Source organism: Corvus moneduloides, chromosome 1 (genome assembly GCF_009650955.1).
Source record: "Corvus moneduloides isolate bCorMon1 chromosome 1, bCorMon1.pri, whole genome shotgun sequence".
NCBI classification, from domain to species: Eukaryota; Metazoa; Chordata; class Aves; order Passeriformes; family Corvidae; genus Corvus; species Corvus moneduloides.
In genome coordinates this window covers 68,919,990-68,947,471 of record NC_045476.1, presented here as the reverse complement: position 1 = coordinate 68,947,471, position 27,482 = coordinate 68,919,990, and the positions used below count along the sequence as shown (strand labels likewise).

Genomic DNA, 27,482 nt, shown 5'->3' with positions numbered 1-27,482 from the left:
AATGGAAAGCATACAGACACACTCAGTGTATCCATGACTGTGTCCCTATTTTTCCACTCCTGCTTTTTATTTAGTTTTCATGGGACAGCCTGTCAAAAGATTCACAAAGACAGGCTGGGCCCTGTGGGCTTGCCCCAACTATCCATGTTGGTTTTGCCAAGAGTTCATACTTTTTCCTCCACAGAGCAAATTTTGCTTTAGGCTCCATGACACAGTTTGAAAATACAAACACAAAAACTGTTTGACTGCTATTGAGATCTCTCTTATAACACAGCAGCCAAAACCTTGTTAAATCTCTTGCTGATAAAGCTCTGATACCTCGCAGCTAGAGTAAACTGAAAAGCTCGCCACAAGTCCATCTTTTTTGAGGAATCGCCTAGTGCATCCTCTTCTGTCATGCCAAGGCCTTTCTGTAGGTGGAAGATAAGGCTGAGAACCTCAGTCTGAGGCAGCATAGCTTCTTATAGGCTTCAATAAAATGCATAAAACTTAATAACACACTTACTGAATATTTTCTCTCTTTTGAGTTAGCTGTACAAATGAACTCCCAGAAGCAGAAGTTGTGCAATGAAAATAATTATCTCAGGACATTTTTGAAGGGTGAATTTTCTGGTAAGTCTTTCATGCTGATGTGTTTCCTGAAAAGGAGCACCGAGAAGCATCTCAGCAACCTTTGGAAGAGATTAGATTTTTAGCTTTCAAGGAAAACACTGTGTGTGTAACCACCCTATGCATTCCTTTGTCTGTCCATCTTCCTTCTAATGGTGTTGGACTCACTGCCCAGCTTGTAGTGGTTCCTGCCAGGTTGGAGGAGACAGAGTTCAGGTCTCATTCATTATGTTCAGCTGCTGCTGGTCACCCATCAGTGCAGGTGTAGCACTAGGCTGGCAGGAGCTGAGGAGAAAGAAGGATGAGGATGATGACTCTAGGAAGGGGAAGGGCGTGGAGAGGAGGCAGTGGAGAAATGCTATTGGAGGACACTTGGGCAGAGCAGTGTGTGGGATGGAGAAGTTCAGGTATTGTGTAAGATTGCAGTGAGGGAGCATAGGGAACACTGCTGTGTTGCACTGGAGGGCTCAGGGACTGCCTTACACTGTGGGTGCTAAATGTAGGACATAATTCTGTAGGAAACCAGGCTTCATTCGTCCTGCTGTTCCCAGGGTGACTTACAGAACAGTAGGCATGCTTTGACATATAGCTGTATACCAGCAAAACTTCCTGTGAATGGCTCTACGGCTGAGTGCTTTCTTTTGTTCCAAAGACGCATTTTCATTTCTACAGAAAATGGAATTATTGAGGGCCTGCTGTGGATAGAAAGTCTGTAATTTATCGGGGAGCTGCACTGGTAGGCATATCTAATCTGCCTAATCCATTGCCATTAGCATTGAACAGACAAAATGTTGAAAGCATACCTAAGACTGCTGGTGATATAAAAGCGCCTACAGCTAAATAGATTTTTTTGTTTCTTGAGATTTATAGCTCACATATGTTTGCTATACAAAAAACCAAATCCAACTGAATAATAATACTGTAACTTAGTTAAAGCTTTCTATTGACAGTATAAATCATGAGGACAAAGCTAGATTCCCTTTTATGTGCCTTTAGAATATTGATATGAAAATAGATCTTTCTGCGTTCGTATTTCTTCACAATAGTTTAAAATAATGCAGAGGCAGTAGTTCTACTGCAATGGATCTTTAAAATCGAGACTGGCATGTAGCTGTATCAAAAGGGATATTCAAGCCTGGTATGCCCCTATGACAAGCCACAGTTTCGGAGGGGATGGAATCGTCTTTCGTCCTTTGCCCTTTGTGTGCAACTCCTCTGCTGATTCCCACTGAATTATTTCAAAAGGGTACTTTTTTCTGACCTTCACAAATGTGATTGTTTAACAACATTATCCTGCACCTTGTAATACAGAGCAAAATAAAAGGAAGGCAGAAAGAGGAGTGAATAAAGCTTAGTGAGCAAGCTACTAAGTAGCTACAGTGTGGCAAAACAAACAAAAGAAAAGGAAAGTGTAGTTTGGTGCCCTGTTTGGTGCTCTGGATCTCAAAGGCATTTATCCTGCAAGTGAGCCGTAGGGAACACCAGTAACTTCCTCCTCCAGCAGCATCTATCTGATTTCAGTTAGCAAAGATCCTCATGAACCTGTTTGGTGTAGTCTGAAGAGATAGTGTGTTAAACCCTGTGATAGCTGGTCCTAATTGCACTTCTTTTCAGACATTATTCACCTTTTACACAGTAGTGTGTTTTTCTTCAGTCTGCTAATGCCAGACACTATCCAGTTATCACAACAGCTCTTAATTTGCATTCTCTCATTAATGTTTTCTGTGTTTTTTTACTGCGGTAGCTTTGACTGAGTAGTCTACGTTATTGACTATTCCCCTTTTAAACTAGGGTAAAGAATAAATATGACCTGCATTTTGAAGTGTTCAATATTTATTTTGTTCTGAAGGACCACTGAATAACTGGTCAGGGCTGGTTTTCAGGTGACCCTGTAGCATGTTCATTTAGCACTTTGCTCAGCAGCTGTTTGAAAGAGATGGGGTATAGAAGCAGAGGGCTTTTATCCCAGCAGAGGGCTTTTTTTTTTTCCCTCTTGGAAACCTTATTGGAAATTCCCACACAGTGCTAGTATGGATTGGTGATTTTGCCTTTTGCAGAAGTTGAAAAGCTCATTAGATACCATCAGGTTTGTTTTGTGCATGATATTAAGACAAATTATGCAATTGTATGATCACAGTACTTAACTAAAGGTTGTCCAACACTCCAGATGTTGGTAACATGCTGTGTGAACCTTTTGACTTTCAGGCCAGACCCCTCTATCAGCTGTTTCTTGTTTTACTGTAATTTTACCCAAAATGGAGCAGTTGTCCCAAGAGGAAGTCTATAAATGCAGCACAGCCCAGAAAAGGCTGAATAGCTGCAGGGAGCACAAATGAGCCAATACTGTTTTCTTGTAGTGCATGTCAATATGGGGGGAATGGACTGAAAAAATAATATATATATATAAAAAAGAGGAGAGCTTGTTCAGTTGGGTCTGGCTGGCAAAAAAGATTAATTGTTCTCATTTGGAAGTGGAGGTGGAAATGGAGGAGGAGCTCTGGAGCCCATGATATTTCTCAAAGGCAAAAATCTTTCCCAGTGTCTAAAATCATGGCAAAGCAATGCTCAAGAGTTGATCTGAGCTTCAGGGCAGCAGAGCACTGTTCTGCACACACTGGGTTTCAATTACTCTGCCAGGCAGTATTGAATAGTATTGCATTTGCCACGTGACTGGAGGCAGGCTTGATAAAGACATCATTCGTGATGATTCAATGGCTTAAACAGACTTTGAAAAGGAGAAACGTGTCTAGCTAAGGACTGGGATAGTTGATCCCTTGCTGATTTTGTTAGCAGGGCTTGGGACTTTGTATCTGAGGAAAGGCGAAGCTTTGTGTGACTTTGCAAGGAGGCTGAGTCAGGGGATCACTAACCTGTCTGCCTGGCTTCTGCCAGCCCCAGTGACAGACGGACAAACAGAAGCTTTCTAGAGCCTGGTCTCTACATCCTTCTACATCTGTTTTTCAGAAAGCTGGTCCACACAGAACTGTTCTTCCAGAGTGGTCTGTGGAGTGGTCCTTGATTTCATGGCATTTAAACACTGCTTTGTTTCTATCTCCTAACTAAGAGCTAATCCCTCCTAGAATAGTTTCCTTGTATCATTTTTCAGGACAATCAGTTAGTGAAGCTCCAATTACAAATGCCAGGGAAAGTTCCTCTCAGTTGTGACTGTCAGCAAAATGTCTTCTGTTATTGAGGTGACTCCCATTGTGGAGGAAGGCTACACGGCAAAACACAAACTCTGCCAGAAACACCTCCTCATTAGAGGTGTTGGCAATATCTGTGTCATGATGAAGTAATTGGAGCACCCTACTGATTACTAAAACAGGTTCTTGACAGACCTGTCTGAAACAGAGAGGATTTTTGAGGGGGAGGGGGCAGGTGGGGAAAGGGTTGGTGGATGAACAAGGAAAAACTGAAAAGGGGGGAAATCTCCCAGTAATTATTCAGTTCATGCCATGCGGGGACTGTCAGCTTTGTGTTAAAATGTTTGAGATCAACTGGTGCATGAGTGTTTCATGTGGCTCTTGAGTCTGGAAAAATGTTCTGGCCAATGCCTAAAATCTACTTGAAAATGTTTGTTGTTTTGGGGATTTTGTTGGGTTTTTTTAAAGTGACGAAATGACTGATTCTGGAAACAGTGAAAGGAAATATGTGGTTTTGTAGTGAGTGTTTTTCAGGCATTAGGTGTTACCATCAAACATCCTGTGGTGCTGGCTGTGGCTGTTCAGCTGTTGGTTCAGTCCCTATGCTGGCCTGTAGCTCATGCTGAGAGCCCTCTCTCCCACAGCCTTTCAGCAGGGAGGATTGCTGCTGCTCCTCTCTACTTTTCTGGTCCTCCACAACTCACTGCTACTCCCTTGTCTTCTGCCATCTATGTCATCCTTGCTTGTGTCGTTATGAACTTTTATGTTCATCTATTAAAAAAAGCACCTTGCCCTATTATTCATAAGGGAAACATCTCTTCTTTCAGCTTCTTTACTTCCTCTATGACTTGTACCAGTGGCCAGCCAACGGTGATGACTAGTTAGTACTGGTCAAGAATTGCACTTATTTATTTTCTTGATGAGGAGGAAAGAGGCTGAAGAAGAAATGTGAAATGTTCTGACTAATTCCATTGTGTACAAAGGTATCTTGTATCTTCTTCCTGTCACACTCACAATCTTCCTGCCTTACTTTTCGTGTTATTTCACAACTCTTCCTCTTGTTCCCTCTGACTGCAACTCAGACTGTGAACTCTTTCTGACAGTGCAGCTTCTTGTGTGTTTGGGTGATGCCTGGCAGGGGGACCACAGTCTGAAGTTGGGTACGGAAACCCTACAACATAAAAAGTATTGATACCAGGCTACTTCATAGTCTCACAAAGTACAGCCTCTTATCATTTCTTTTAAAAGTAGAAGTGTTAGCAGTTAGGAGTTGTCAAATAGGTGTTACCTGAAGAAGTTGCCTATGCACACATTAATGACAAACATTAAAATATCATGGTCATGCATGTTACATTTGCAGTAAAAGAGGAACTCAGATGTAAATACTAGAAGAAAAACCATTCAACACATTTCACAAGAAGGCCTTTAAGGCAAAAACAAGATCAAGTACACTGGAGCATGTTATATATTTCTACAGATACAAAAAATCTTGGGCTAGTGCCATATTCACAGTGGGATATTTGGGATTTTGCTTACTGATGGAAGCAACTATTCTAAAGAAAAGGTGAAAAGATTTTAGACTTTTAGAATAGAGTTAGACAGGTTTCAGACAGGTAGTGCAGGAAGTTTTAGTTACTGACTGCCAAAGATTTTGTGTGGCTGAGATAACAAGACAGAAAGGGCATGAGTCAAAGAGAAGATGGTGGGAAGGTCGAAGGAAGAACACAGGAAGAGATTCAGAAATGAGAGGTATCAGTGGCCCCTTGTGATCCCATGGCACCTCTGCAGGCATTTTGTATTTATTTTGTATTAGCATCTAGTATTTAAGCAGGTTGAATGTATATGGCATTTATCTCTTCTACCTTAGTTAAGGCAGGATTGATAAAAACACATATAGATAATTTGTATTGTTTGAATGGTCATTTCTATTATCTTCCAAACAAATATACTTCATCAGATCAGTGATGTTCACTAGAAAACTTCTCTTTATAGGGACTTAACTTTACAACTTTTAATTCACTCCAGATTTCCCTGTTGGAAATTTGTGTTTCACTGCTTTGCCCTTGAATGCAAGACACTTTACAGTCTGTAACAAAGCATACAGGACAGCTGGGGCATGTGTTTTATACTTTGTATACAAGTAAGTAAGGTTGTGGGGTTTTTTTGTGGTGTTACAGATGATAAAATTACTGTGCTTTTCCAAGATCAGAGGGTGCTGGTGGCAAAGCCTACAAAAAAGAAAAAAAATCTAAACCTTTTATCTGTGCTGCAGGTGTTTTTTGTTAAAGAGCTGGAAAGCCTATTGCAAAACTTCTGAAGTTGGCTTCCAATGGTCAAAACCAAAATGTCAAATGAAAGTTTCCTCTTTACTTCCTACTGTGTATAATGAAACAGAAAGGTTGTACGTAGTCACACGTCTGAAGAGTACCCAGTACAGTGCCCTGACTTTTGCTATGATTTTGTGAAATGATCAGTCTAATCCTTAAAGGCTTGAGCTGATTTAAGTCTCCTGCTTAACTGAATTTCTTAGGGAAATAGGGCTCATGTGGATTACACTATTTTTCTGCTGGTACACTTGACAACTTTCTGAGCCATCAATGTAAAAAGGCAGGCAGGGCTCCCCTGTTGTACCTTTTCTGGTACATCCTGTCAAAAACCCAGCATCACATAGAAGGCTTACTGATCAGTGTGCATGTGGGTCAGCACAAGTCATAAACTGCACTGCCCCTGCTCCAGGGGCACTTTGGAAATGATACCAGGGAAATAGGGTTATTGTTCTAGTAGTGTTAGGGCACACAAATCCTTAGAAACCAGGCTTCATCAGTTTTGCTGCTCAACCATTTCTTCCCATACAAGCTGGGAGCATAAAATCTGCCAAATTAATAAACCTTCATTCCTGAGAAAAACCATGGTTTACAATGCCTTTTGAATGAGGAAAATAATTTATTCACTGACTGTTTTTCAGCAACATGCTGGAAACACTTGTACAAGTGTGCATTATTTTAAATTCACAAGGTTTTGTAATCTTTTTACAATAGAAAAAAATAAAATTGTTTGGCAGTGGATGGTATAGAGACAGCAGAGGTCTTGACTGTCAGCTTATGGATGCTTTTATGTGAGAGAATCTTAAACCTTCACACAGTGCCAATAACAGACTTTTTGTGGTCTAGGCAGAGTGATGGATGGGCCTCATGGCCCATAATAGTATTGAAACTGAAAACATCTTGGTATGTGGAGTGTTGCACATTTGGGTTATTACTAAAAGATAAAAATTTTATTGTGCACTTGTTGCCATTTGAAGGAGGCTGAAGCAACTTCTCTGTTTCCTGGAAGGACAATCAAAGAATGAAAGCACATTATTGGAATTTTTCCGTCACTGTCACTATCTCCATTCCCGTCATACATTGCTGTGTTTAGTGGAAATTAACTGCAGCAGAACATCAGGAGAACATCTGATTTCCTGTAAAACATTAATTTTATTTATTCTTTCTACGTGTTTTTCTGTTCTCTCCTCTCCTTCCTAATCCTATTGACAGCAAAAGAAATTACCCAAAAGATCAACTGTAGGCTTTATGTAAAATATTGCATCAAAATAATGATTCATTGGCAAAAGATTTCTCATGGTAAACACACACACAAATACCCACTCAAGTCACAAAACCAAAAATGTTATCAGTAAGGACAAAGGAAGTTGTTATTTTAGTTTTTGAACAGTCTTGATTCATGTTTCCTGTCATTTTGCTTGGGGGAAGAGAAATAATTATTCCTAAATAAACAATTAAACAGAACTGCCAGAAATTCTTCAAATCCTTAAACTTTATCAGGAATGAATCCATAGTTGAAATAAGCTACTAAATTCTCCTGCTGTCCAAATTCTGTTTCCATATACAAAGTTTCAGTGCTACATCTCACATCACGATCTGATATTTTTTTTAACCCAAAGGCAGGAAGCCATTATTGTGAACCCTGTTTCAGTGGCATAGTCTGATGATCACCATATTTCAAGAGGGTCTCAGGTGGAGCTTCTTGGTTTTTACCAAGTTGTGCTGTATAATTACTCTGAAGTTTGCTCAGTAGGAAGCAGCCGATTTGTTCCAGTTTTATCAGCCCAGAGAGGTGCTTTGTGCTGCTTTCCCAGCTGAAGCCTGTGGCAGCTTGCTCCCTGGGACACCCAGAGACTGGTGAGATGTTTGTGATCACTAGCAGGGGTCCTGGGGATGCTACATGTCTGGATTCTGACACTGTGTCTGCTCTCTGCAAGGCTACTGGGAGGTGCTGTTTGTCATCTTGTTTATGTTGTTCAAAAAGCCATGAAGATACACAAAGCTAAAAGGTCTTAGTGTTTTTTCATGCAGTGTTAGAAATATTCTGTAAGTACTTATGATTCTTCTATCCTTTTACCTGTTATTTTTCCTTATAGCAAATGTACTCTATTCATGAACCAAAACCAGAAAGACCAGAGAGTGTTATGCTCAGTCTCTTCATGCTGTTAATTTCATATTCAGGAGAGTCAAATGGTTTTCCTGCCTTTGGCCCCTGTTAGAGTCATGGAACATTTTGGGTTAAAGGGACCCATCTAGTACAACTCCCCTGCAATGAGCAGGGGCATCTTCAGCTGGATGAGATCTCCCAGGGCCACATCCAACCTGACCTAGAATGTTTGCAGGAATGAGGCACGCACCACGTTGCTAGGCAATGTGTTCCAGGGTTTTACCACCCTCAGTTCCTAATATCGAATTTAAATCAGCTCTCAGTTTAAAGCCATTCCCCCTTGACTTGTCACTATATGCCTTTGTAAAAAGTTTCTCTCCAGCTCTTGTGTAGGCCCCTGGAAGGTTCCATAACGTCTCCCTGGACCCTTCTCTTCTGCAAGCTGAACAACCCCAATTCTCTCAGCCTGTCTTCATAGGAGGTGTGCTCCAGCCCTCAGATCATCTTTGTGGTCCTCCTCTGAACTCACTCCAGCAGGTCCCTGGCCTTCTTGTGTGTGGGACCGGAGAGCTGGACGCATCACTGCAGGTGGGGTCTCATGAGAGCAGAGACGGGGAGAATCCCCTCCCTCATCCTGCTGGCCATGGTTCCTGTTAAGCATACAATTGGCTTTTCTGGGTCATGTCCAGCCTCTCATCCACCAAACATTCCTTAAACTTCATGTTGTCTCATATCTCCTTGGCAGATTTCAAGATCCTGGAAGTTTCTTCCCATCTGCCTTCTGCAGGTGGGATCTGACCTAGCTTTGATCATATCGTAAGTGAGAGAGGTGTTCAGGACTTCTTTGGAAGTAGGCCAGTTGTTTCTCCTTTTGTCTAAAGCTTCCTTCTCTTCTTCCACAATGCAGCATTTCTATTCCCTATGATTTGGGATATTGTTTTTCCCAACATATGTAAATTGCAATCATGTAGAGACTTATCCTAAGGATAATATAAGGAAAAATTTAGTTGTTTACTCACAGTCAAAGTTCACTGAGCAGAGTTTCTTCACCTTGAAAGACAGAACTCATGGAAACTAAAAATTCAGAGTTCACATTTCAAGCTTTGTTTATATTGTGTAATGCAAAGTAATTTTCTGTGGAAACAGATTTATTGATGCATTTTGCCCCGACTGTGTTTTGTCATATCCCAGGAAATAAGTGTACATGTATAAAATATAAACTTGGAGGAAGTACTTGATCTGTTTAAATTTCTTCCTGATGAGTATAGAGCAGTTAAGTGGAACCAGGGGCTTTTCACAGATGAAGTCAAGCTTAACAAAAAGATGAGTTCACTTGTCATTTCTTCAATGACCGCAGATAGTACTGAAGCAGAAAACACTGTTTGCTTGGATTTTAGCAGTGTTTGGAAAAGCAAAGGTTTTGGTATGCCTCTTACCCTCTGCCCCTGTTGAGACTTGTAAAGCTCAGGTTTCTTTTCCTAGATGTTCTCTCTGCCCAGATGGGTATCCCTAATTTTATTAGAGACTTAAACAAATTTCTAGGTAAAAAAGCACATATTTTTAATGAAGTTACCTGGCAGTTGATTGTAGCAGATACAAAAATAAACAACATTAAGTAAAGCCCTCCCAAATTATTTCAGTGCACCTGAATAAATCCTTATGTCACTTGCAGCAAGCAAGCAATGTGCGTGGCTTTGAGTTCCCACTATACTAATTTTGGGATTGTTGAATTTAACAACTCCTTGCTAGGTGGTGCGTGTTAAAGATGTCCTTCCAAGGAGATTGTTGTAATTGCTGTCTGCTCTGCTTTGAGCAGAGGAGGGAAAAAAAGTTTTATCACTATCCTAACAAAAGACCGGAATGTGAAGCAATCTTGGATTTTGTTACTACAGCTGTGATGTGATAAGAATGCTGCCAGCAAACAGTTGCACGTGTTTTAACACGTTGCTGCTTCTCATCTGGGAAGTGGTATTGTGTCCTTGTTGGATGCTGCCATTACAAAGGTGGCCAGCCTAAAGCAGCAGGGAGAAGATAGGCTCACTCAAATAGCCCTGCTGAGAGACTGAAATCCTTAGAAACTTAGGATTGGTTGTGTTATGTGACCACATGATTAAATTCCATAGAGAGAAAAGTGGATCTGGGCAAACCTTTCATATCCGCTCTCACCATAAATGGGTGAGATGTAAATTCTGGTAGGGAAAGGAGACTGTAAAAGGGGAGGGGAATGGCATGGAGACCCTTCCTGGAAGCTGAGTAAGGAGAGGGATGCTGGGAGAGGGGGACAAGTTCTTGGTTTTCCTCTAGGGGTATGTTTCAGTTCCATTATTTCCCTGCATAGCCAGTCCATTGAAGTAACCCCTCTCAACTTGGAAACTCTTTCTCACCCTGAATTAATCAAAGGCTAAGTGTGTCATACTTAAATACTAAAGAAGAGTTATGAATCAAAGGTATACATTAGCTGCACACCTTGGTCCTTCCTGCCAGATGTCTGTGAAAATCCTATCGTTGGCTTTTATAGCCATAAAATTGTCTCAGCTCTCTCTCATCTCTGATCTGCCCATCCTTGACTTCAGAAGTTAGTTAAAACAACAAGGTCTGGGCTGAAATGTATTATTAGGTGACCTCTGCCAGCTTCCCCTCCGAATTCTAGCTGTCTTTTAAATCTATAGATGGAGTTCAGGCTAAGGCAAAGCCATTACCTAGGAGACTGGCTTGGGTTGGAAGCTGTCTCTTAATATTTCCAAAAAAAGCAGTTAAGAGCTTGAGGCAGGACAGAAAACACAGTAGAATCAGAGACATGAAAACATTCTGCACATTTTTATCTTATGACAAGGACAGGTTGGTGACCTCCTCTGTTACAGAGGAAGCTTTCTGTCTTGGCTGCCAGGATGGTTTTCCCCTCTCAATTTTTAAACTGATGGTGATTCTGATGTCTGAAATCACTGCAATTCCAGGTACATGACCAAAACACTTTGTTAAAAGTCAACACAATGTGTCATTTTGGGCACACAATCAAAAGGAAGAAAAATATCCATGCATAATTGAAAGTCTCTGCCATTCTCTGAAATTAGCTATGAGCACAGTTAATAGAAAATAAATTAATTTACCTGAGCCTTAAGTTATCCCCATGCAATCTTTATATACTCTGGTTGAAAATGTGTGCTGACTTTAAGAGAAGGCAGGAGGACAACTTCAGTGTCTTCTCTTTCATGTGTATTTAGTATGGTTCCTCCAATGCTGCTTTATAAATTCCTCTTTTTGCAGCTAGAAAGTCTCGCCTGTTACCTGCTGCCCATAAGAGCTGAGCAACTCCACTTCTGTATGTGTAACACATGAACACGAGAGCAAAGCAAGCTGTTTGGTTTCATTTTATTTTTTATCATCATTTCATGAGGTGGTGCTGGTCTGGGGGGAGCTACATGTGCTGTCCAGCTGGGGAACTGGACCTGCTTGCACACGGTAGCCTCTGAGCCCGAGAGGTGTCCTGTGTCCCTGGCTGCAGAAGCAGTGCTGTCACATCATTGATGATCACTGTGCAGCTGGGGAGGGACACAACTGCCTTTTGAAACGATGGCTGGCATGTCTCATGTCGCAGGAGAAGGTCAAGGGGGAGTGTGACAGTAGCCTGCCTCTTCCCTGTATTTCGAGTGCAAGGAGGTGGCTGAGGATGTGCCCTGGGCTGAGGGTGCTGCTCTGGCTGCCCCTGGGCTGGATGTCTGCTGTTCAGGGGCAGCTCATCAGTGTCTTATTTATGGCAGGCTCATGGCAACTTAGCTTGTTTTCTTTTTGCAGGCTGGTTCTTCACACACTTAGTGAGCAGGAAGGAGTTAGCCTAAGCAAAAATTTCTGTAGAGCTGTTGCAGAACTGTTTGGTTGCCATTAGCAAAATGCTCGCTCCTGGTGGCATTGTCAGTAGAGCTCTGCCACCAGCAGGTTTTGCTGTGGGGGCAAATACACTTTGTCTCGATGCCTCGTGGTCCCAAGAAGAGGAGTTGCACTGGAATTCCAGTATTACACTGTCAAAGCCATTGCCCTTGATCTTTAAACTGAGATTTCTAAGCGCCTGAAACCTACCCACTGGGGTAGCCGGCTGACTTCTCATAGTTTTCTGCTCAGGCTCTATTTTTTTTTCCTCTAGCATGGTTCTGTATGGATCAAATACCAAAAGATAGTTCCAAGTATAAACATAGGAAAAAATATGGATAGAAAAGAAACACAGAAATACAGAACTTATGGAAGCCATATGATTTTGTTTGGTCCACTATGCCAATGAAGTTTAATGAATATTGCATTTTGCTTTGTTCATAGGAGCAGGATGAGTGTAAGTCACCTACCACTTTTCTTTGTATCCGAGACAAATCCACACATTTTGAGATCATAATCATTATAAATGTTCAGTAGACAGTGTGCCATCCCACTCCCTTTCTTACTGTAAAATAAAAAGCTCTTTAGATTGCACCTACTATTCTTTTGAAATAGTTTAACTTGATTTATTTCACTCCAATAGAAAACTCCTTGTAATAAAGTTTTATGTTTTAGCTAAAGGGATTAATGAAGATTTCAAGCCTGGTTTGTCAGTGAGTGACTTGCATACCAAGTCAGAATTGTAGAACAATAGGGTTATTTAAACAGGAAAAGATGTGATCCTGATTTTCTCGTAGCTATACTGACTAAATCTTGCCTGCATGCAAAATATTACATAGCTCTGTATTTTTTTGCACTGACATATTATTTCTAGCATTGTGTGATTATATAAACACATATATTGAATAGAGATTCTTTTTTAAAACATTTGGTTTATGAAGGTACCACAAATGACTTTTGATGGTGTAATCCCTCTTTAAAATAGTACCCACTGAAGACAAGTATTAATAGTCCATGACATCAGGGGCGTCACACTCTCAGCTTCAGTTGATATATGTATACTCCCTGTGCAAAACCCCTTCCTGTTTAGTTTTCAGCATTAGTTATGTTACTCATTAGTATCTATTTTTGTTGTGAAACTGTCTCTCTTACATCTACAAATACTTTCTTTTTCCACAGGGAGATGGGTTATTTGCCTGTACAAAAGTCAGATGGATAAAGACTAATTTTTTTTTAGTTAGGCTCTGGTTTTAGAAAGCTTGTTACAGAACCTGTTTTTATGTTACACCTATGGATAGCAATTGTTTTTCAGGATATTTGGGGTTTTTTAGTTGAAAATTGTGAAACAGGGTAGTGAAAATTTCTTTTTTTTCCTCAGAGCTAGTCCTATTTCTTTATGTAGAATTACAATGAAACTGTTAGTTATACACTAACTCAGTGTTTTCACTTGCTGTTAATGGTATTTTGTTCGTGGGATGTGAGCGATCTTTTCAGTGGTCATGCTATCACTTTTTTACTCATCTATGTCAAAAATTAATTAGTAATTTCAGTGAATGCAGAGTGGCTTAGTCATTTCTGAAGTATTTCAAGTCGCTGCAAGGATGACACAGCAATGTTAGTAATTAAATATGCCAGCCTTTATTTTTATTCTGGCTAGTAACTCAACTAAAAGTTTCCAGTGATACTGCATTTTGACATCTCAAAGGCTCAGCCATTCCCCCAGCCCAGAGGTATAAAAGCATCATTTAAGAGTGTCCAAAAGATTAATTGGACTGTCTCAGTTCTGTGCTTTACATCACTGCTACCCAAGAAGAAAGCAAATGGGGAGAATTTAGCTTGTGCCTTGTCTGGTATTGTGTGGCAGTCTGAACTTTTTTTTTTATTTGTTGGCTCAAAAAGGAAACCAATCAATCTGGGTTAAGAGATTCAGGGATTTGAGCTGGGTAGCAGTTTTAGCATGACTCATAACACTTCACAAAATTAGCTTGCCAAGAAGATGTGCTTCTGTGAAACTGTGAAGTACCTGGGCTCGAGGTATAGCTGGAAGACAAATCATTTTGGCAGAAGAGCTCCTAACAGTCCAGCTCACGTCTTTTGGTGATGGCAATTGAAAGAATCATCAGTATTGATCATGTCAAGTCCTTATAGCCTGAGCTCCTGCACAGTGCCACGTCACCTTCAGCTCCTCTTTGCTGCGGAGATCCTGGATAAGCACAGAAGTAGGGGCAAATACTGAAGAGAAGATGGAAGCAGGGGCATAGCCAGCTGTCCACACAGCATCAGTAAGTGATTGTCCAGTGTGTTAATCTGGGCTCCACAGTTTAGGATTTGATACTCATGAAGTGGAGTACTTGGAACAAGCGTATCTCAACACTTCTAGTTAATTGTCTTGAGAAACATCCCTAATTTTTCTCACCGATTTTGTGATGTCTAAGGGAAAATAATTTTGTTGTAAGCAGTTTTGCACATTTGTGCAATCACATTATAACTTGCATGGAGACATATAGTAGGAAATGGGATAAAAATATGATGGGATGTTTGTAGCTGAAGTTTCCAGAATTTGTGTGCATTTTAATGTACTAAATCTAGTTTTCATAGTTCAAAAGAACAGCTCCCCCCCCCCCCCCCCCCCCAGGATACAAGTGGGCCTCATCATTCATCTGAAGGGAAGATGACTAGTCTTTGTTGCAGTTCAGTCTCTTCACTGGTGGAGGCTGCTTCAGTGAAGCTTGTTTTTGTTTTGTTGTGCCAGCAAGGAGTAAGTACCAAACCAGATGCTACTTTTTCTACTCTGCTACTGGCAGCTGCTCTGCTCTGCTCTGCTTCTGAACTTACTGCCCTGCCATTTTCCCTACACCTGCATGAATGACTTGATTTCCTTCGTCCTCCCTCTCTCACCACTCTCCTGAGATAATTGCCTTTTGCTGTTTGAGTGCTGTGGTGCTGAGCACAGGGGCTGAGAACTGGAAGAGTTTTCTTGCTGAGCTTCATCTGTGGTTTAGCAAGTACTTGTGTGATGGAGGCAGAGTAGCAAAGGGAGCAGCTGCAGGAAGAAAATAGAGGAGCTGGAACAGAGAGGAGGTAGTGAAGAGAGTAGTGACAGGGGCTCAAGCTATTTCATACTAAAACAGAACATGGAGGATAAAAATGTAACCACTGAAGGAGAATCCTTTTCTACTCATAAAGCTTTACAAAGAATTTCACATTTTCACTACTGCTCTAGAGCCTAAAAAAATAGCTCTGAGCCCTAAGTGTTTCTTGAGTCCTGTCTAGGATTGGCCACTGCTGAGATTATATATGTCTGCTTCTGCTGGGAAATGCTCTGCTAGCTCAAGTGGCAGTATATGTGACATGGCTCTAGTTTGCCAAATCCTGTTGTAACCCTGTTGATGAACACCATAGGGATCAACAAGATTCCACATGTTGGAACAGCTATATTTTTTCTGGTGATTATTCCCTCCCTCCCTCGCTAAATATATACAAATAATATATAAATATAAAAAAAGTATATATAAATTATATAAATTATATTATATAAATATATTTTAAATTATATATAACACCCAGTGTTAAATAGATAAATTCTAAGTTTGTACTTATTCTGAGAGGAAAAGAGTATGTGATGGTAATTCAAGCAAAGCTGTAATATAAAGGAGTAATTCAGCAAGGAGGCTGAATGAAAGTTGCACAAGCTTACTGCCTTTTCCCTAAATTAATCTATGCAGTATAATTGTCTGAAAATAACTAAAAGCTCAGCTGTGAGCTTTTATACACCCCGGAAGAAATGCCTATATATAATTTTTCACAGGAAAGTACTGAAGGCAAAACGCCAGCAATGATTGCATGAAGTACAAAGTAAACTTATTTCATCATAAGGAGAAAATTATAGATTAACATCTATACTTCCTTCTGTTTTTCTGCACCCCCTGCACTCTGATATATCTATATTTCTTATCTGTGGGTGTGGTGCATTTCCTACAGCAGGAAAAGTTCTTGAGGGTTTGGTGTCATGTGGCACAATTAAATATCCTCCTGCTACTTGGCTGCTGTAAATCACACCCTTGCTGGAATACGGAAATGCAGGATTCCCAACCCCTCTTGCACACAGGGACAGCTTAAAGAGTGAAATTTTAGTATTGACAGAATAAGATGAGCACCATCATCATTAAACACTCAGATCTGAAATTACACTCGTACTTTATTTGTGAGTTTAGATTTTTTGCCCTATTCCCCTCCAACGTGAAGAAATCACTTTTTTTTTTTTTTTAGGTGACATTTTCCACAAGCAGAAGCCAGCAAGGTTTCAGACATCAGCTGCTATGCAAACTGCTCTCCCAAAACACGTTAATTTGGGAGGGCTTTTATGAGTGTAGCATCTAATGCCTTGCTGCTTTCAGTTTTACCTTGTCAGGGCTCAGATGGGAGTTGTGGTTAAAAGCTGCACCGATACCCAAATCAGAACGTAAGGGTGTGCATTGGCTGGGAGCTGACAGGGTTTAAGGAATCACCTGCAGCTGAATTGAGTCTCGGATGGGAAGTAGGAAGTGCTGTACTCACGCTTCCTGTATAAATAAATGCGGCTTTCCCACAGCTACTGCATACAAGCTGCGACGTGCTTTTAGGATCTAATGGCAGCGTGCACTTAATAGCAGGGAGGGGATGATTTCTCGGAGTGGCACAGGGGCTGGGAGACGAGTCCTGCTGCAGTCCTTAAAAGTGTACAGCTGTCAGATACCCAGAGAAGAGGAAGGGCGTGTGGGAGCAATCTGCTGCGCTCCTCACTGCGAGCTTCAGGGGTCTGTGACATCGTGGTGCTTGGGAACGCCGGAGTCTGAGCGCAGCTACTGAAAAGTCACACAGCTGGCAGTGAGTGTGAGTGCTGCTCTCCTTTCAAGGTATGTTGGAATACAGCTTTCTGTCGGTTTTTTTCTTGAGAGCAAAGGATAGCCTAAAAGAACAGAAAGCCAGCCTTTGCTTCTAATGGAAGAAAGTAGAAGAGGGTTGGTTGGTTGTTTTTTGGGTTTTTTTTCTCCAGAGGTAAGGACTAGAATTATTAAATAGCTAAAATAAATGTTATTTGTGGTTCAGGTAAAATCAAACTATGTGGTGCTTAGAGCTGAAGCAAAAGGAAACCTTGGTGTCCTGACTGTTAAAGGCTGAAAATAAATCAACATCAAGTACTTCCCAAAAGGGTGAAATTACTTTTGTCAGTGTAACTTTCAAAGAAATATCTGTGTGAAAAGATCTGTGTTTAAAAATGCTGCAGTATTAGGATGTATCTATGTGGAAGGCAGTTGCTGAAATGGCATACTATCAGTATGTTTTAATTTAAATAGAAGAACTTTCATACTGAAAAAATGCCTGATTAAGCTGGAAGAAGGCTGAGTTTAAAATGCTGAGGTTTCCTCCTGGTTTAAAGGCATTTCTTCTGCCACAGTCTCATGCAGCTGGTATCAGGAAGGAAAAAATATGTTCATCGGTATTGTAAGTGTTAACTTCTAATCCGTGTTAATGTACACTTCTAATCTGCTCAGGGTTTAGGGTTATGTGGTTTATGTAAGCACATACAAAATATACACCATACTTTTGTTTTCTAGTTTGCATTTAAAATTTTTTTGACACGAAGAATAGACAACTGCATTTACTGGAATGTTTGCTCTGCTTTCTCATCATAAGGCTTTCTCAGTGCAAAGCAGCTTTAGTAATGAAGATGTTTCAGTCTAGTTTGTTTTAGAGCTCTGAATTTCTGTAATACAAAAGCATTCTGCTTCCTAACTGTATGCAGCAATATCAAATGTCTTCCTTCAGAGAGCACTCTAAGTTGTAAAATATTTAGATTTACTATAGTAAAGAATGCCTTGCAGGGTGACTTCCAATCCTCTTGGTAAATAGACACTGAATGCTTTTAAGAAGTAAATTTTAGCAGAGATATAGGCCATGACTGAAATACCCCTGTGCAGCTTTCCAACTGTGTGTGAGCAGGCAGAGCAGTCTGATATGTTTGGCTGCCCTCAGCCTGAAGGGCAAGTGGACTTGTTAAGGGCAGGCACTGGGTTTGGGATTCCAATATTTATGGAAACAGAAGTTTCAAAATCCTGTCCCGAAATATTTTTCAAAATGTTGTGATTCTTGTCCTGTATAGGACTTGTCTATGCCTGAATGTGAGTGGGGGTCTGGGTTGTTGCTTTAACGTGAAAGTGGCTGAAACCCTTCCGTCAATAAACACAAGCTATTTTGGAGAAAGTACTACATTGATAAGGGCATGGCTGCAGTTACACTGCTGAAAGTAATGCTTTAGATTATGGATTGACAAGTGTGTGTTTGCAAAGTGTCTAAAGCTGTAGTAAAGTGGGAGGTATTCTTTCAAAATAAACTAGAGCTACTCCAGAGCCAAGCCAGTATGATGAGAATCAGACTCATTTTCTCCCATGCATCTTGCTGTCTGATGGGGGTATTTCACACAAAGTCCTGTCTGCTCACACAAGGACACAGAAACCTCCCCAGGCTTCATGTAGAACTAACATTTGGCAACCTGGTAAAGTTTCTGTTCCCCATGCTGAAGTGTATTCTGCGTGCACCTTGCTGGTGGTCATGATCTTTCCTGCAGATGTGACATTTTGGTGATTTTGTTTCTGTGCTTTGGGGCAGAAGTTATCAATATAAATAGCAAACAATATGGAGTTTTTCTCTCTAGGTAGGTTCTTGGATTGCACTCTGTTCTCTAAATGCTTCATAAGCTTTGTAGAAACAAATAGTGTAGAAGTGGTTGTCTGCCCTTTCCCTTCTGGTGGAGGAAAGAATGTACTTGTCCATATTATTATTGTTACTTTAAAATGCAGCAAGTGAGAAGCAGCAAGTCACTCCATAGGGAAACAAGCAGTGCTAATGCTTAACCTGGTTTGCAGCTCATTAGTATGCCTCTGATAATATCGGTGGTGTGAGCCTGAGCCCTGTGCCTGCAGTTCACCCTGTCCAGACCTTTCAGTGACTTTTAGTGGTGAGACCCAGTGGAGTGTGTTGCTTTGATGTAGCTCGAAAGAACTGCTATAGACTTGCTGTCCCTCTTGTTGAGTGGGGAGTTTTCTTGAATGTGTCTGAAACTTCACAGTGCCTGTAGGTTGTACATATCAGATCCATAAATATCTCCTGGGCTAGTAGTACTGTGATATCTGAGACCATAATTACAGCTCTGGGCCCATGGATATCTCAGGCACACGTGAACAAAATACTGTGGCAGGCTGCCAGTGTTGCTGTGAACTGAGTCCATCAGACCTCCTTGCACATCCTAAAGCAGATATTGCCTTCAGCTTCGTGAGCCTGATTCTGGAGCTGTGCTTTTCCTCTGGGTGCTTGCCCAGAGGTGGGTACAGTTCCCTCCTCTTCCTTGCGTTTCTCTGTGCCAAAGCAGAGCCCGATATAATGCACTTCACAAATTCTCTTCTTTGCCCTTAACATTCATTCCATTTGAAAATTAATCTTCTTTTGGTTTGCAAAGGGAAACATTGAACAAAACAAGAAAGAACAGATCCGAAGGGAAAGACAGCAATGATATTAAGCTCAGCCTCCAGCATTCTGTATTTCTGTTGAAGCACAGCTGGGCTCCAGTGCTAGACTATGAGCCTTCTCACTTGACAGAAGCACAGGTCTGAGGGCCATCGAACACTGCAAATTTACCTAGTCTTGGACAAACATTTACAGAGATGCTTGTGCCAAATAACTTTTTGCTGATCAGTAAGAAAATAGTGTTCAGTAATTGTTCTGTGTCTTCTAAATGGTTTCGGCTCAGTGGGAACTGAATGGGCTTTACATTCATAAAGTAGGTCACTGCAAGGAGATACTAAAACACAAAAAAAAGACAAAAAAAGAAAAAAAAAAGATAGTATCTCAAATTACAAAGGTCCTCATCCTTCCCTTCCTGCTGAAGTAGGACTTTTCCAGCTTGTAGTCTTCCGGGAGGAACAGAGGTGCCAAGTAGAAATTTCTAGGCATGAGAGCATAACTAGGTTAACTGCATTGCAACCACACTGTCAAATAAAAAAAGTAGCTATGTAAAAAACCACTCTGTTTTTGGAGTTTCCTAGATCTCTTCATATGTGTTGAAACTTGTGCATAATGACGTATGTGTTCCCCATTTCTGGTTTCTTTCATTCTATTATAATAATGAAAAAATGTCATGAGTTGCCCAAGATCTGGGGGTTTTTTTTCTGTACTTTTAGGGGAATCTGCTCAGCTCGCAAGAGAGAATCCATAATACATAGTTAGAAAGGTCACCAGTTTACCTTCTTCTTTGAGTGTCCTTGGTTCCTGCAAGTACAGCTCCAGCTTTGGTGGAGTTTGGACTAACTCAGATATGGGACCTACAAGCTCCCTTGCTTGTTGGGTTTCTGAGCAAATCAGTATCTCTGGAGTCCCAAAGCCAGCCAGCCCCAGGCACAGTGATTTGGGATGTGGGAATCTGGCTTCTGGGTTCGTGCACACTAGAACAAATCTTCTGTTTCTTCCTGTGTACTTCCTGAGCTTGTTGTAGACACAGCCGTCATGGGTACTTCTTATACATGCTTTTTGTTGCAAGGAGAGGTCATAGAATCATGGAACAGCTTGGGTTGGAAGGGAGCTTAAAGACCACCTAGTTCCAACCTACCTGCCATGGCCAGGGACACCTTCCACTGGACCAGGTTGTTCATAGTCCTATCCAACCTGGCCTTCCACAGCTTCTCTAGGCGATCTGTTCCAGTGCCTCACTACCCCTCTGAGAAAACAATTTGTTATTCCTAGCTCCTAATGTAAATCTCCCTTCTTCTAGTTTAAAACCATTCCCCTTGTTCTGTCACTATCTGCCTGTGTAAAAATTACTTTCCCTTTTTTTATAGACTCTCTTTAGGTACTGGAATGCCACACTGATGTTGTTCCTGGAGTCTTCCCCTCTCCAGGTGGAAAAATCCCAGCTCTCTTAGCCTGTCTTTGGAGGAGAGTTGTTTCAGCCCTCTGATCATCTTTGTGGCCCTTTTCTAGACCTGCTCAAACAGGTCTGTATACTTCCTGTGCTGAGGACCCCAGGGCTGGATTCAGAACTCCAGGTGGGGTCTCATAAGAGCAGAGTAGAGGGGCAGAACCACCTCCTTTGATCTGCTGCCCACTTTGCTTTAGGTGCAGCCCAGGGTGTGGTTGGCATTCTGGACTGCAAGCACTGATGCTGTTGGCTCATGTCCAGGTTTTCATCCACAAGAACCCTCAAGTCCTTCTTGGCAGGGCTGCTGTCGATGAATTCTTCTCGTATTCTGTACACGTGTCTGGGACTACCCTGACCCAGGTGCAGCACTTTGCACTTGGACTTGAACCATTTAGTTCTTATGGACCTCGTTCTCTAGTTTGTCCAGATGCTGGTTAGGAGACAGAATACAGAATCACTTTTTATTAGAAGGAAAAAACTACTGTTTTACTGTCATGCTCATGCCTCTGCCCTTTAATTGAGACTGTATTTGTCTCAGTATTTGTGTCTGTTGCAAGCTTTTCTGCCTTTTGCTTTGTTGTAAAAATGAGGAGAGGACGGAAAGTATAAGACACAACTCATTACTCAAGGAGTGGACGTTGTCTGGGTATCCAACAGAAGCTTTGATGATATTCATGTTTGGTTATACAAACGGTTGTATTTTCAGATAGACAGACAGGAATTAAACTTGCAGATCTGAAAACATTTATTTGCTCTATATATTTGCAAAAAGGAAAAATCATTGGAACAAAAAAGCTGTGTCTGTTTTCAGGGACTGGCAGGATTCCTTTGAGGCTACCTCTGCTTGCACTTTTATGTACTGAATGTTGCTGTGGCATAGGGGAGAATTCTTTGCACATGTATATATAGCTGCAAATAATTCAAAATTGCACGCTCTTAAACTCCTATGTACATAGAAGGAAAAACACATTTCATGACAACTAGTATCCAGGCTAATCATTTGCATGCAAAGAAAATTCCAGAATTAAGTAGAATCAGTGACACGCAGGCTGGCACTGGTTTTGTCTGAGCAGTAGATGGGAGAGTTCATGTGTTCTGCCTGTGATTAATTTTTGAAGCATTCTGATGGAGGTGGGGAGATGATGAAGGGAAAAAAGCCAGTTTTACCACCCCCCCCCTCGCCCCTTTCAAAAAAAAAGAAGGTTACGAAGCTGTAGTCGTGGGGAAATCGAGCTGATCCTGTGGGCTGTTTACCATTGCACTCCCTGGAACATTTCTTACAGCAGCGGGCGCTCTGCCAACCACTGATCCTGGAACTCCTCCCCATGGGGTTTACCCATTTTAGGGCTAACCTAACATCCACAAGGCCAGCAATAACTTGCTTGCTGAAGTTTTGCACAATGGAGAAGATGCAATCTTGCACCCTCTTGACCTCTCCACGGTTGCACTGATGGTTTCAGTGCTGGGGATTCTTCATCACTGTCTCCACAGAGGATTTGTGGGAAAGGCAGTCATGCCCTTTGCCTGGAGTGAAGTGGAAGCCACATACATGTGCTTAATTTAGACAATACTGCTATAAGGACATGTATTTTTTGGATTGGTCAATGTTTTTGTTGCAAAATACCCAAGCAGTGTGCATGGCTTGAGCAATTTCAATCCCCTTGTTAACTTTGCTTACCACATTTTGGGAGGATGGACCAACAAATTAAGGAAACATACACTTGTGAAGAGTAGAGAAAAAGTCAAGAATTCTTGTCTTTTCCCAAATTCTGCCACAATGAGGACAAAATGCCTGTTTTGCCTATGGGCATTTATTGTCATGGTCATAATTAAAAGACTAGCTGGCAGAAAGGTGTCTAGAAAGGTTTCTGTAAAACTGTCATCCTGTAATATAATGAGTGTATGAGTTCTTTCAGTGCTCTGTTCTACATACTCATTCTTCTGAGAGTTTGGGAGGTGGGGCAGCTTCTTTCCAAGATAAGCTCCCAATTGCTTATCTTTGCACACATAATGCACAGGTCCGTTGAAAAATGCTCCAGTGGAAACACTCCCATTGGCAGTACTTTGACTTCGTGGATAAGATCATGTAGAGACTAGCCAGTTGTTACCAGATGCTGAGGCGCTTGAGGCTGAAACCTCATATGTTTACAGGTTGCTGTTCTCGCTTGGAATTATTTCTGTAATGAAGGTTGAAATTTGGAACTGAAGTGAGGGAATGATGAATGCAAGCCTCTGACTGCGTTTGATGGACACCTCTGGCTTATTACATATCTTATACTAACATCTGGATTTCTAAGTAGTTGCATCGAGCCCCTGAGAAACTAACTCTTCCCTGTGCTCAGCCCAGTACAGGCAGAAATCTTCTTGTGAATGCTTGGAGCTTGAAACACAGAGACAGAAGGGAGATGTGGAAAATAGGGTGGGAGGGGGCAGGGCAGCAGTGAGACAATACTGTGTTGTGTGATAGACAGTGTCATCAGTCAAACAGCTTTTTAACTCAAGTTTAAGAAAATGTTATATTTGTCTTACACTGCTAATAAAGTGCAGAGCAAAATAGATCACATCTGTTACAAGTGTTTATTTATAGAAGTGGGAATATACAGTTGTTTTAAAAATACATGGCTGTTAGTCAAGAGTGTAAGACTAATAGTAGTTGAAGGTATCTTTGCTGTTCCAGCATAGTTTGCAGCTTCTGTTCAGTAGCATGTACATGATGCCTATCAGAGGTTAGAGGTGCCCCAAATTGAAAGCCTGGGCACGTGTCCTCCTCCACACTGGAGCAGTAGGCAATATGGAAGGAATTGCCTGCAGCAGAATTCCTCCCAGGATCTCTCTCCCAGCATGCTGGGCTCTTACCTTTTCCCATGCATGGGCTGGGAAAGAGGGAGATGAAACGTGAACATTGAGAGTACAAACAGAGAGATGCTCTGTCAGGGGATTGTTACTGGAGTTTACTTCTCTTTTTTACCTCTGCAGATCTGGCCAGAGCTAGAACTTGTCCTTTCCTCGTCTCCAGTTGTCTTTGGAAGGGCTCATTGAGGAGCTGGCAGAAAAATGGTTTAGGGATACACTCCGACTAGTTTAATTACTAGTCGTGAAAAGCAGTAGTAGTAGTCACTTCAGTAAATGCTTTTAGTTTCAAAACAGCCTCATGTCCAGGTCCAAACTTCTGCTGTTGTTTCTTGCCAAATTTCAGCACAGTCAGTAGCTATTCATGTTGTTTTCTTAATGGCAAAGGCTTATGTTAGAGATAGTGACTTCCCCAAGGTCTAATCCTCAGGTTTGACTCCCAGTCTTTGATTCACTGCCTGTCCTTGGAGCTAAGACTTGAAAGTTACCACTGGGTAAGGTTTCTAAGTCATTGAGATGTATGTGGATCAAGGGCAGTTTTCAATGTTTTGTTTTATTTTGGTTACCTCGAATAACATAGTTATTCTGTAATAAGAGCTGTGTATATGACTGTAAGATTAGATAGGGGCAGATTAAAATATTATATGTATTAGTATTGCTCACTGAGCAGTCACACAAAAATTGTTATCAAAGGAAAGTCAACTTATTCTGCAATTTCTGTTGATGTAAATCTAAAATAGTTAAAAGTGCTTTTCAATGCTTGCAGTGAAAAAAGTCTGCAGGACCATATTCTTGCAAGTTTGTGCTTTCTGTGGCTCGACAAAATGAAATGACAGATGTTAAAGGTATTACCTTATTGCAAGCACTGAAAAAAAATTCTCAGATCACCCCTTCTGAAAATAAACACATGTTAATTTTGTTTTTCAGTAGATGGCTTTCGGTACATATTGCAGAATTCAGTGGAGGATCACAGTGGAGATTTCATTGTTTCTGTCAGCTGAGTTGTTCCTTCGCTTCTGGCAAACTTGGCATGCTTCTCTTGATGCCACAAAGTTTCTTGCTGGCCCTTTGGAGGCCTGGCTTTGTGTCATGTCTCTATTTGCTTTGACCTGCTTGCCTTGCAGTCAGGACGCTGCTTGCTCCAGACCCAGCTTTGGCAGTCTCCAGCCGGGGGACCCCGAGAGCCCAATTAGTTTCTTGTTAGAAGAGGAGTGCAAACTATGAACCCATCACATGAAGCTGGTTCCTCTGTTTTCCCCTGCTTTTCCATTGTTTTCCACTGCTTTCACTTTAACAATGTGTGTTTACAAATATCTCCTAAAAATCCTTGATGTTAGAACAGGCCAGTGTTGCACATGTCTTCTGAACACACCCTATCTAAACTGTAAACATTCCAGCTCAGGGATTTAGCGTATCCCAAGGTTTTGTTATCCGATTAACAAAAATAAACATTTTTTCTGTGTCAAGGGCAAATTGTTACATCTGACTTCCTATTCCTGTTTCAGCAGAGACAGCTAGCCAAGTTATCAACCCATTTGACCTCCCAAAAGCTCAATTCATTTTACTTAGTAAATGCCACAGTTACCAAAAGCCTCCACGTGGTCAGAGAGGAAGATCTATCATTTGTCATTTTGAAGAACGTGCTTTTATTTAGTAGTGGTATATTACCTCTTGTCAACAGGATGTTAAAACTGAAGTGCACCAAACTAGTTTGGGTGGAAATTCCTTGTAGTTTAGCATTAGCATACATTGCACAGTGTCATTAAGAACAGAGGATGTTATTTAGAAAAGCTTTAGATTTTAATCTTAGACCTGGTAACCAGTACTTGGAATTCCACTTGGTATAATTTTGTTGTTTGAATATGTTTTGGAAATGTTTGATGCCAAAACATTCTAGTTCTCTTGTCTGACTGCACTTTGTTTCACTGCATTTTGTGCTGATCAGCTTTGCTGAACTCAGTGACCAGGATGAACATAAAACCTTAGGAGAATCCTGCTGTTGACCTCCTGCAGGACCAGACGTGTCACCCTAAGCCTGTGCCTGCAGCCAGCACCATCCCACTGCTCAGGCACAATAAGCTTGATACATCTGGATCCCCCCAAGATTGAAGCCCACAGGCCTGCCCAGGACTCACATCCAATAGATCTGGTGGAGGAAACTGTGTCTCTCCAGCCTGCCAGTGTTGATAGAGCTGTGTCCTGAACTTTGATGTGTCCTAGTTTCAAGCACAGAACTGAGTGAAAGTGGTGGCTTCTGTGATATGGTCTGACCTCATCCCATGCAGAATGGCTTGCTCCCATCCTCATGGATTCAATGAGTATTGCATGGCTCCTGTCAGTATTGAAAAGAGTCAAATACCATGTTTTGATTATGCATTTCAGTTTAGTAACAGGCTGAGTTATTTCTCTTTTAGTTTACATGTTTTTATCTTTAAGTGATCCAAAAGTGCCTTTCCTAGCTCCCTTCAGCTGGGAGTAGCAGCATTAATTTCACCATTAGCTCCTAGATTCCCTGTTCTTGGATTCCCCTGCTTTATAAGAGTGGAAGGGGGGAAAAAACCCACTTTTTTTCCTCTTGCTTGTTCTCAAAAAGTATTGCAAGGAAATACAGAAAGGGTTCCCACAACTGCAGAGTCACATCTGTTTCAGAAAAAAAAAAAAAAAGATTTGCTATATTCAGTTAATATCCATGGTCTTCTTGCAAAAAACCCCACCTCCTTGAGGCCATATTGACTTTGGGTCACAAGAAATTACTGTGAAGAGCTGGTGTTCTCAATTCTCAAAGTTACTCATACCTCACAGTATTACAGTACAGTAGAGAAGTTACCTGACAAGTGAACTCTCAAAGACTTGTGGAGACTGATACATGTGTGAACTAGTGGTGTTTTGGTTTATTAGAATGTTTTGGAATGATTGGGTGCATGTGATATTTGGGAAGTTGTTCAACGTGTATCTTAAGCATCCTAAAGTACTGGTATAAAAGTTCCTGGCAGAAATCTAGATGATATTCTGAATTACTATGGTCAGTTCCTTGACATTTTTTTTGTGCAAGAAGCTTTTCACTCACTGCATTCCTTTAAAAGTATTTGATATATTTATTTTTTGGTTGCTAGCATGATACGAAAATACTCCATATAGCTACTGCTTCTTGAACAGCAGCTCAAAGTTTTGGGTTTTTTTCCCAGGCATTCCAATGAAAACAAGTGAGAGAAATTGCCTTCGGTGTGTTCTCATGTACCAGACAGCACATTTATTTAGGCTGCTTGTTCTTTAAACAAGTCTTCTGACAATAAAAATTTTACAGTGCAGAAAGCTGTCATGAAATATTATACACCTGACTTTTCTTAAGCCTTGCTCAAAGAGAACAGATATTGAAATGCTTTTATTCGCTCTAATGCTTCAGCTTGGTAGCATATTATGGTAATCCAGAAATGGGTTCTCCATGTAATCAAGTGCTTGCTGTTTTAAGGCTTAGATGTAATACAGTAATTCAGAATATATTAAAAAATGTATTTAAAATGAGACCTTCTATTTGTGGATCTGGTTGCTTTTTTTGAGACCATGATTTCAGAAAAATCTAAGTACTTGTTTAACTTAATAATCTCATTGCAATAAAGCAGAACATTCAGGCTTTG

General features: G+C 41.1%; 1 protein-coding gene across 3 annotated transcripts in view; it reads left to right on the top strand.

Annotated features, from left to right (window-relative positions):
• Positions 1-27,482, top strand: part of RNF144B (ring finger protein 144B) — a 93,329-nt gene that overhangs the window by 26,056 nt on the left and 39,791 nt on the right. The window contains exon 1 of one of the 3 annotated variants that reach the window (XM_032114529.1): positions 16,503-16,942. The exons of 1 other annotated variant lie outside the window; for it this stretch is intronic. The gene's annotated coding sequence lies outside the window, so the exon portion shown is untranslated. Of the gene's footprint in view, positions 1-16,502; positions 16,943-27,482 lie in introns of those variants that run through there. One more of the 3 variants, XM_032114512.1, reaches the window with a different exon arrangement.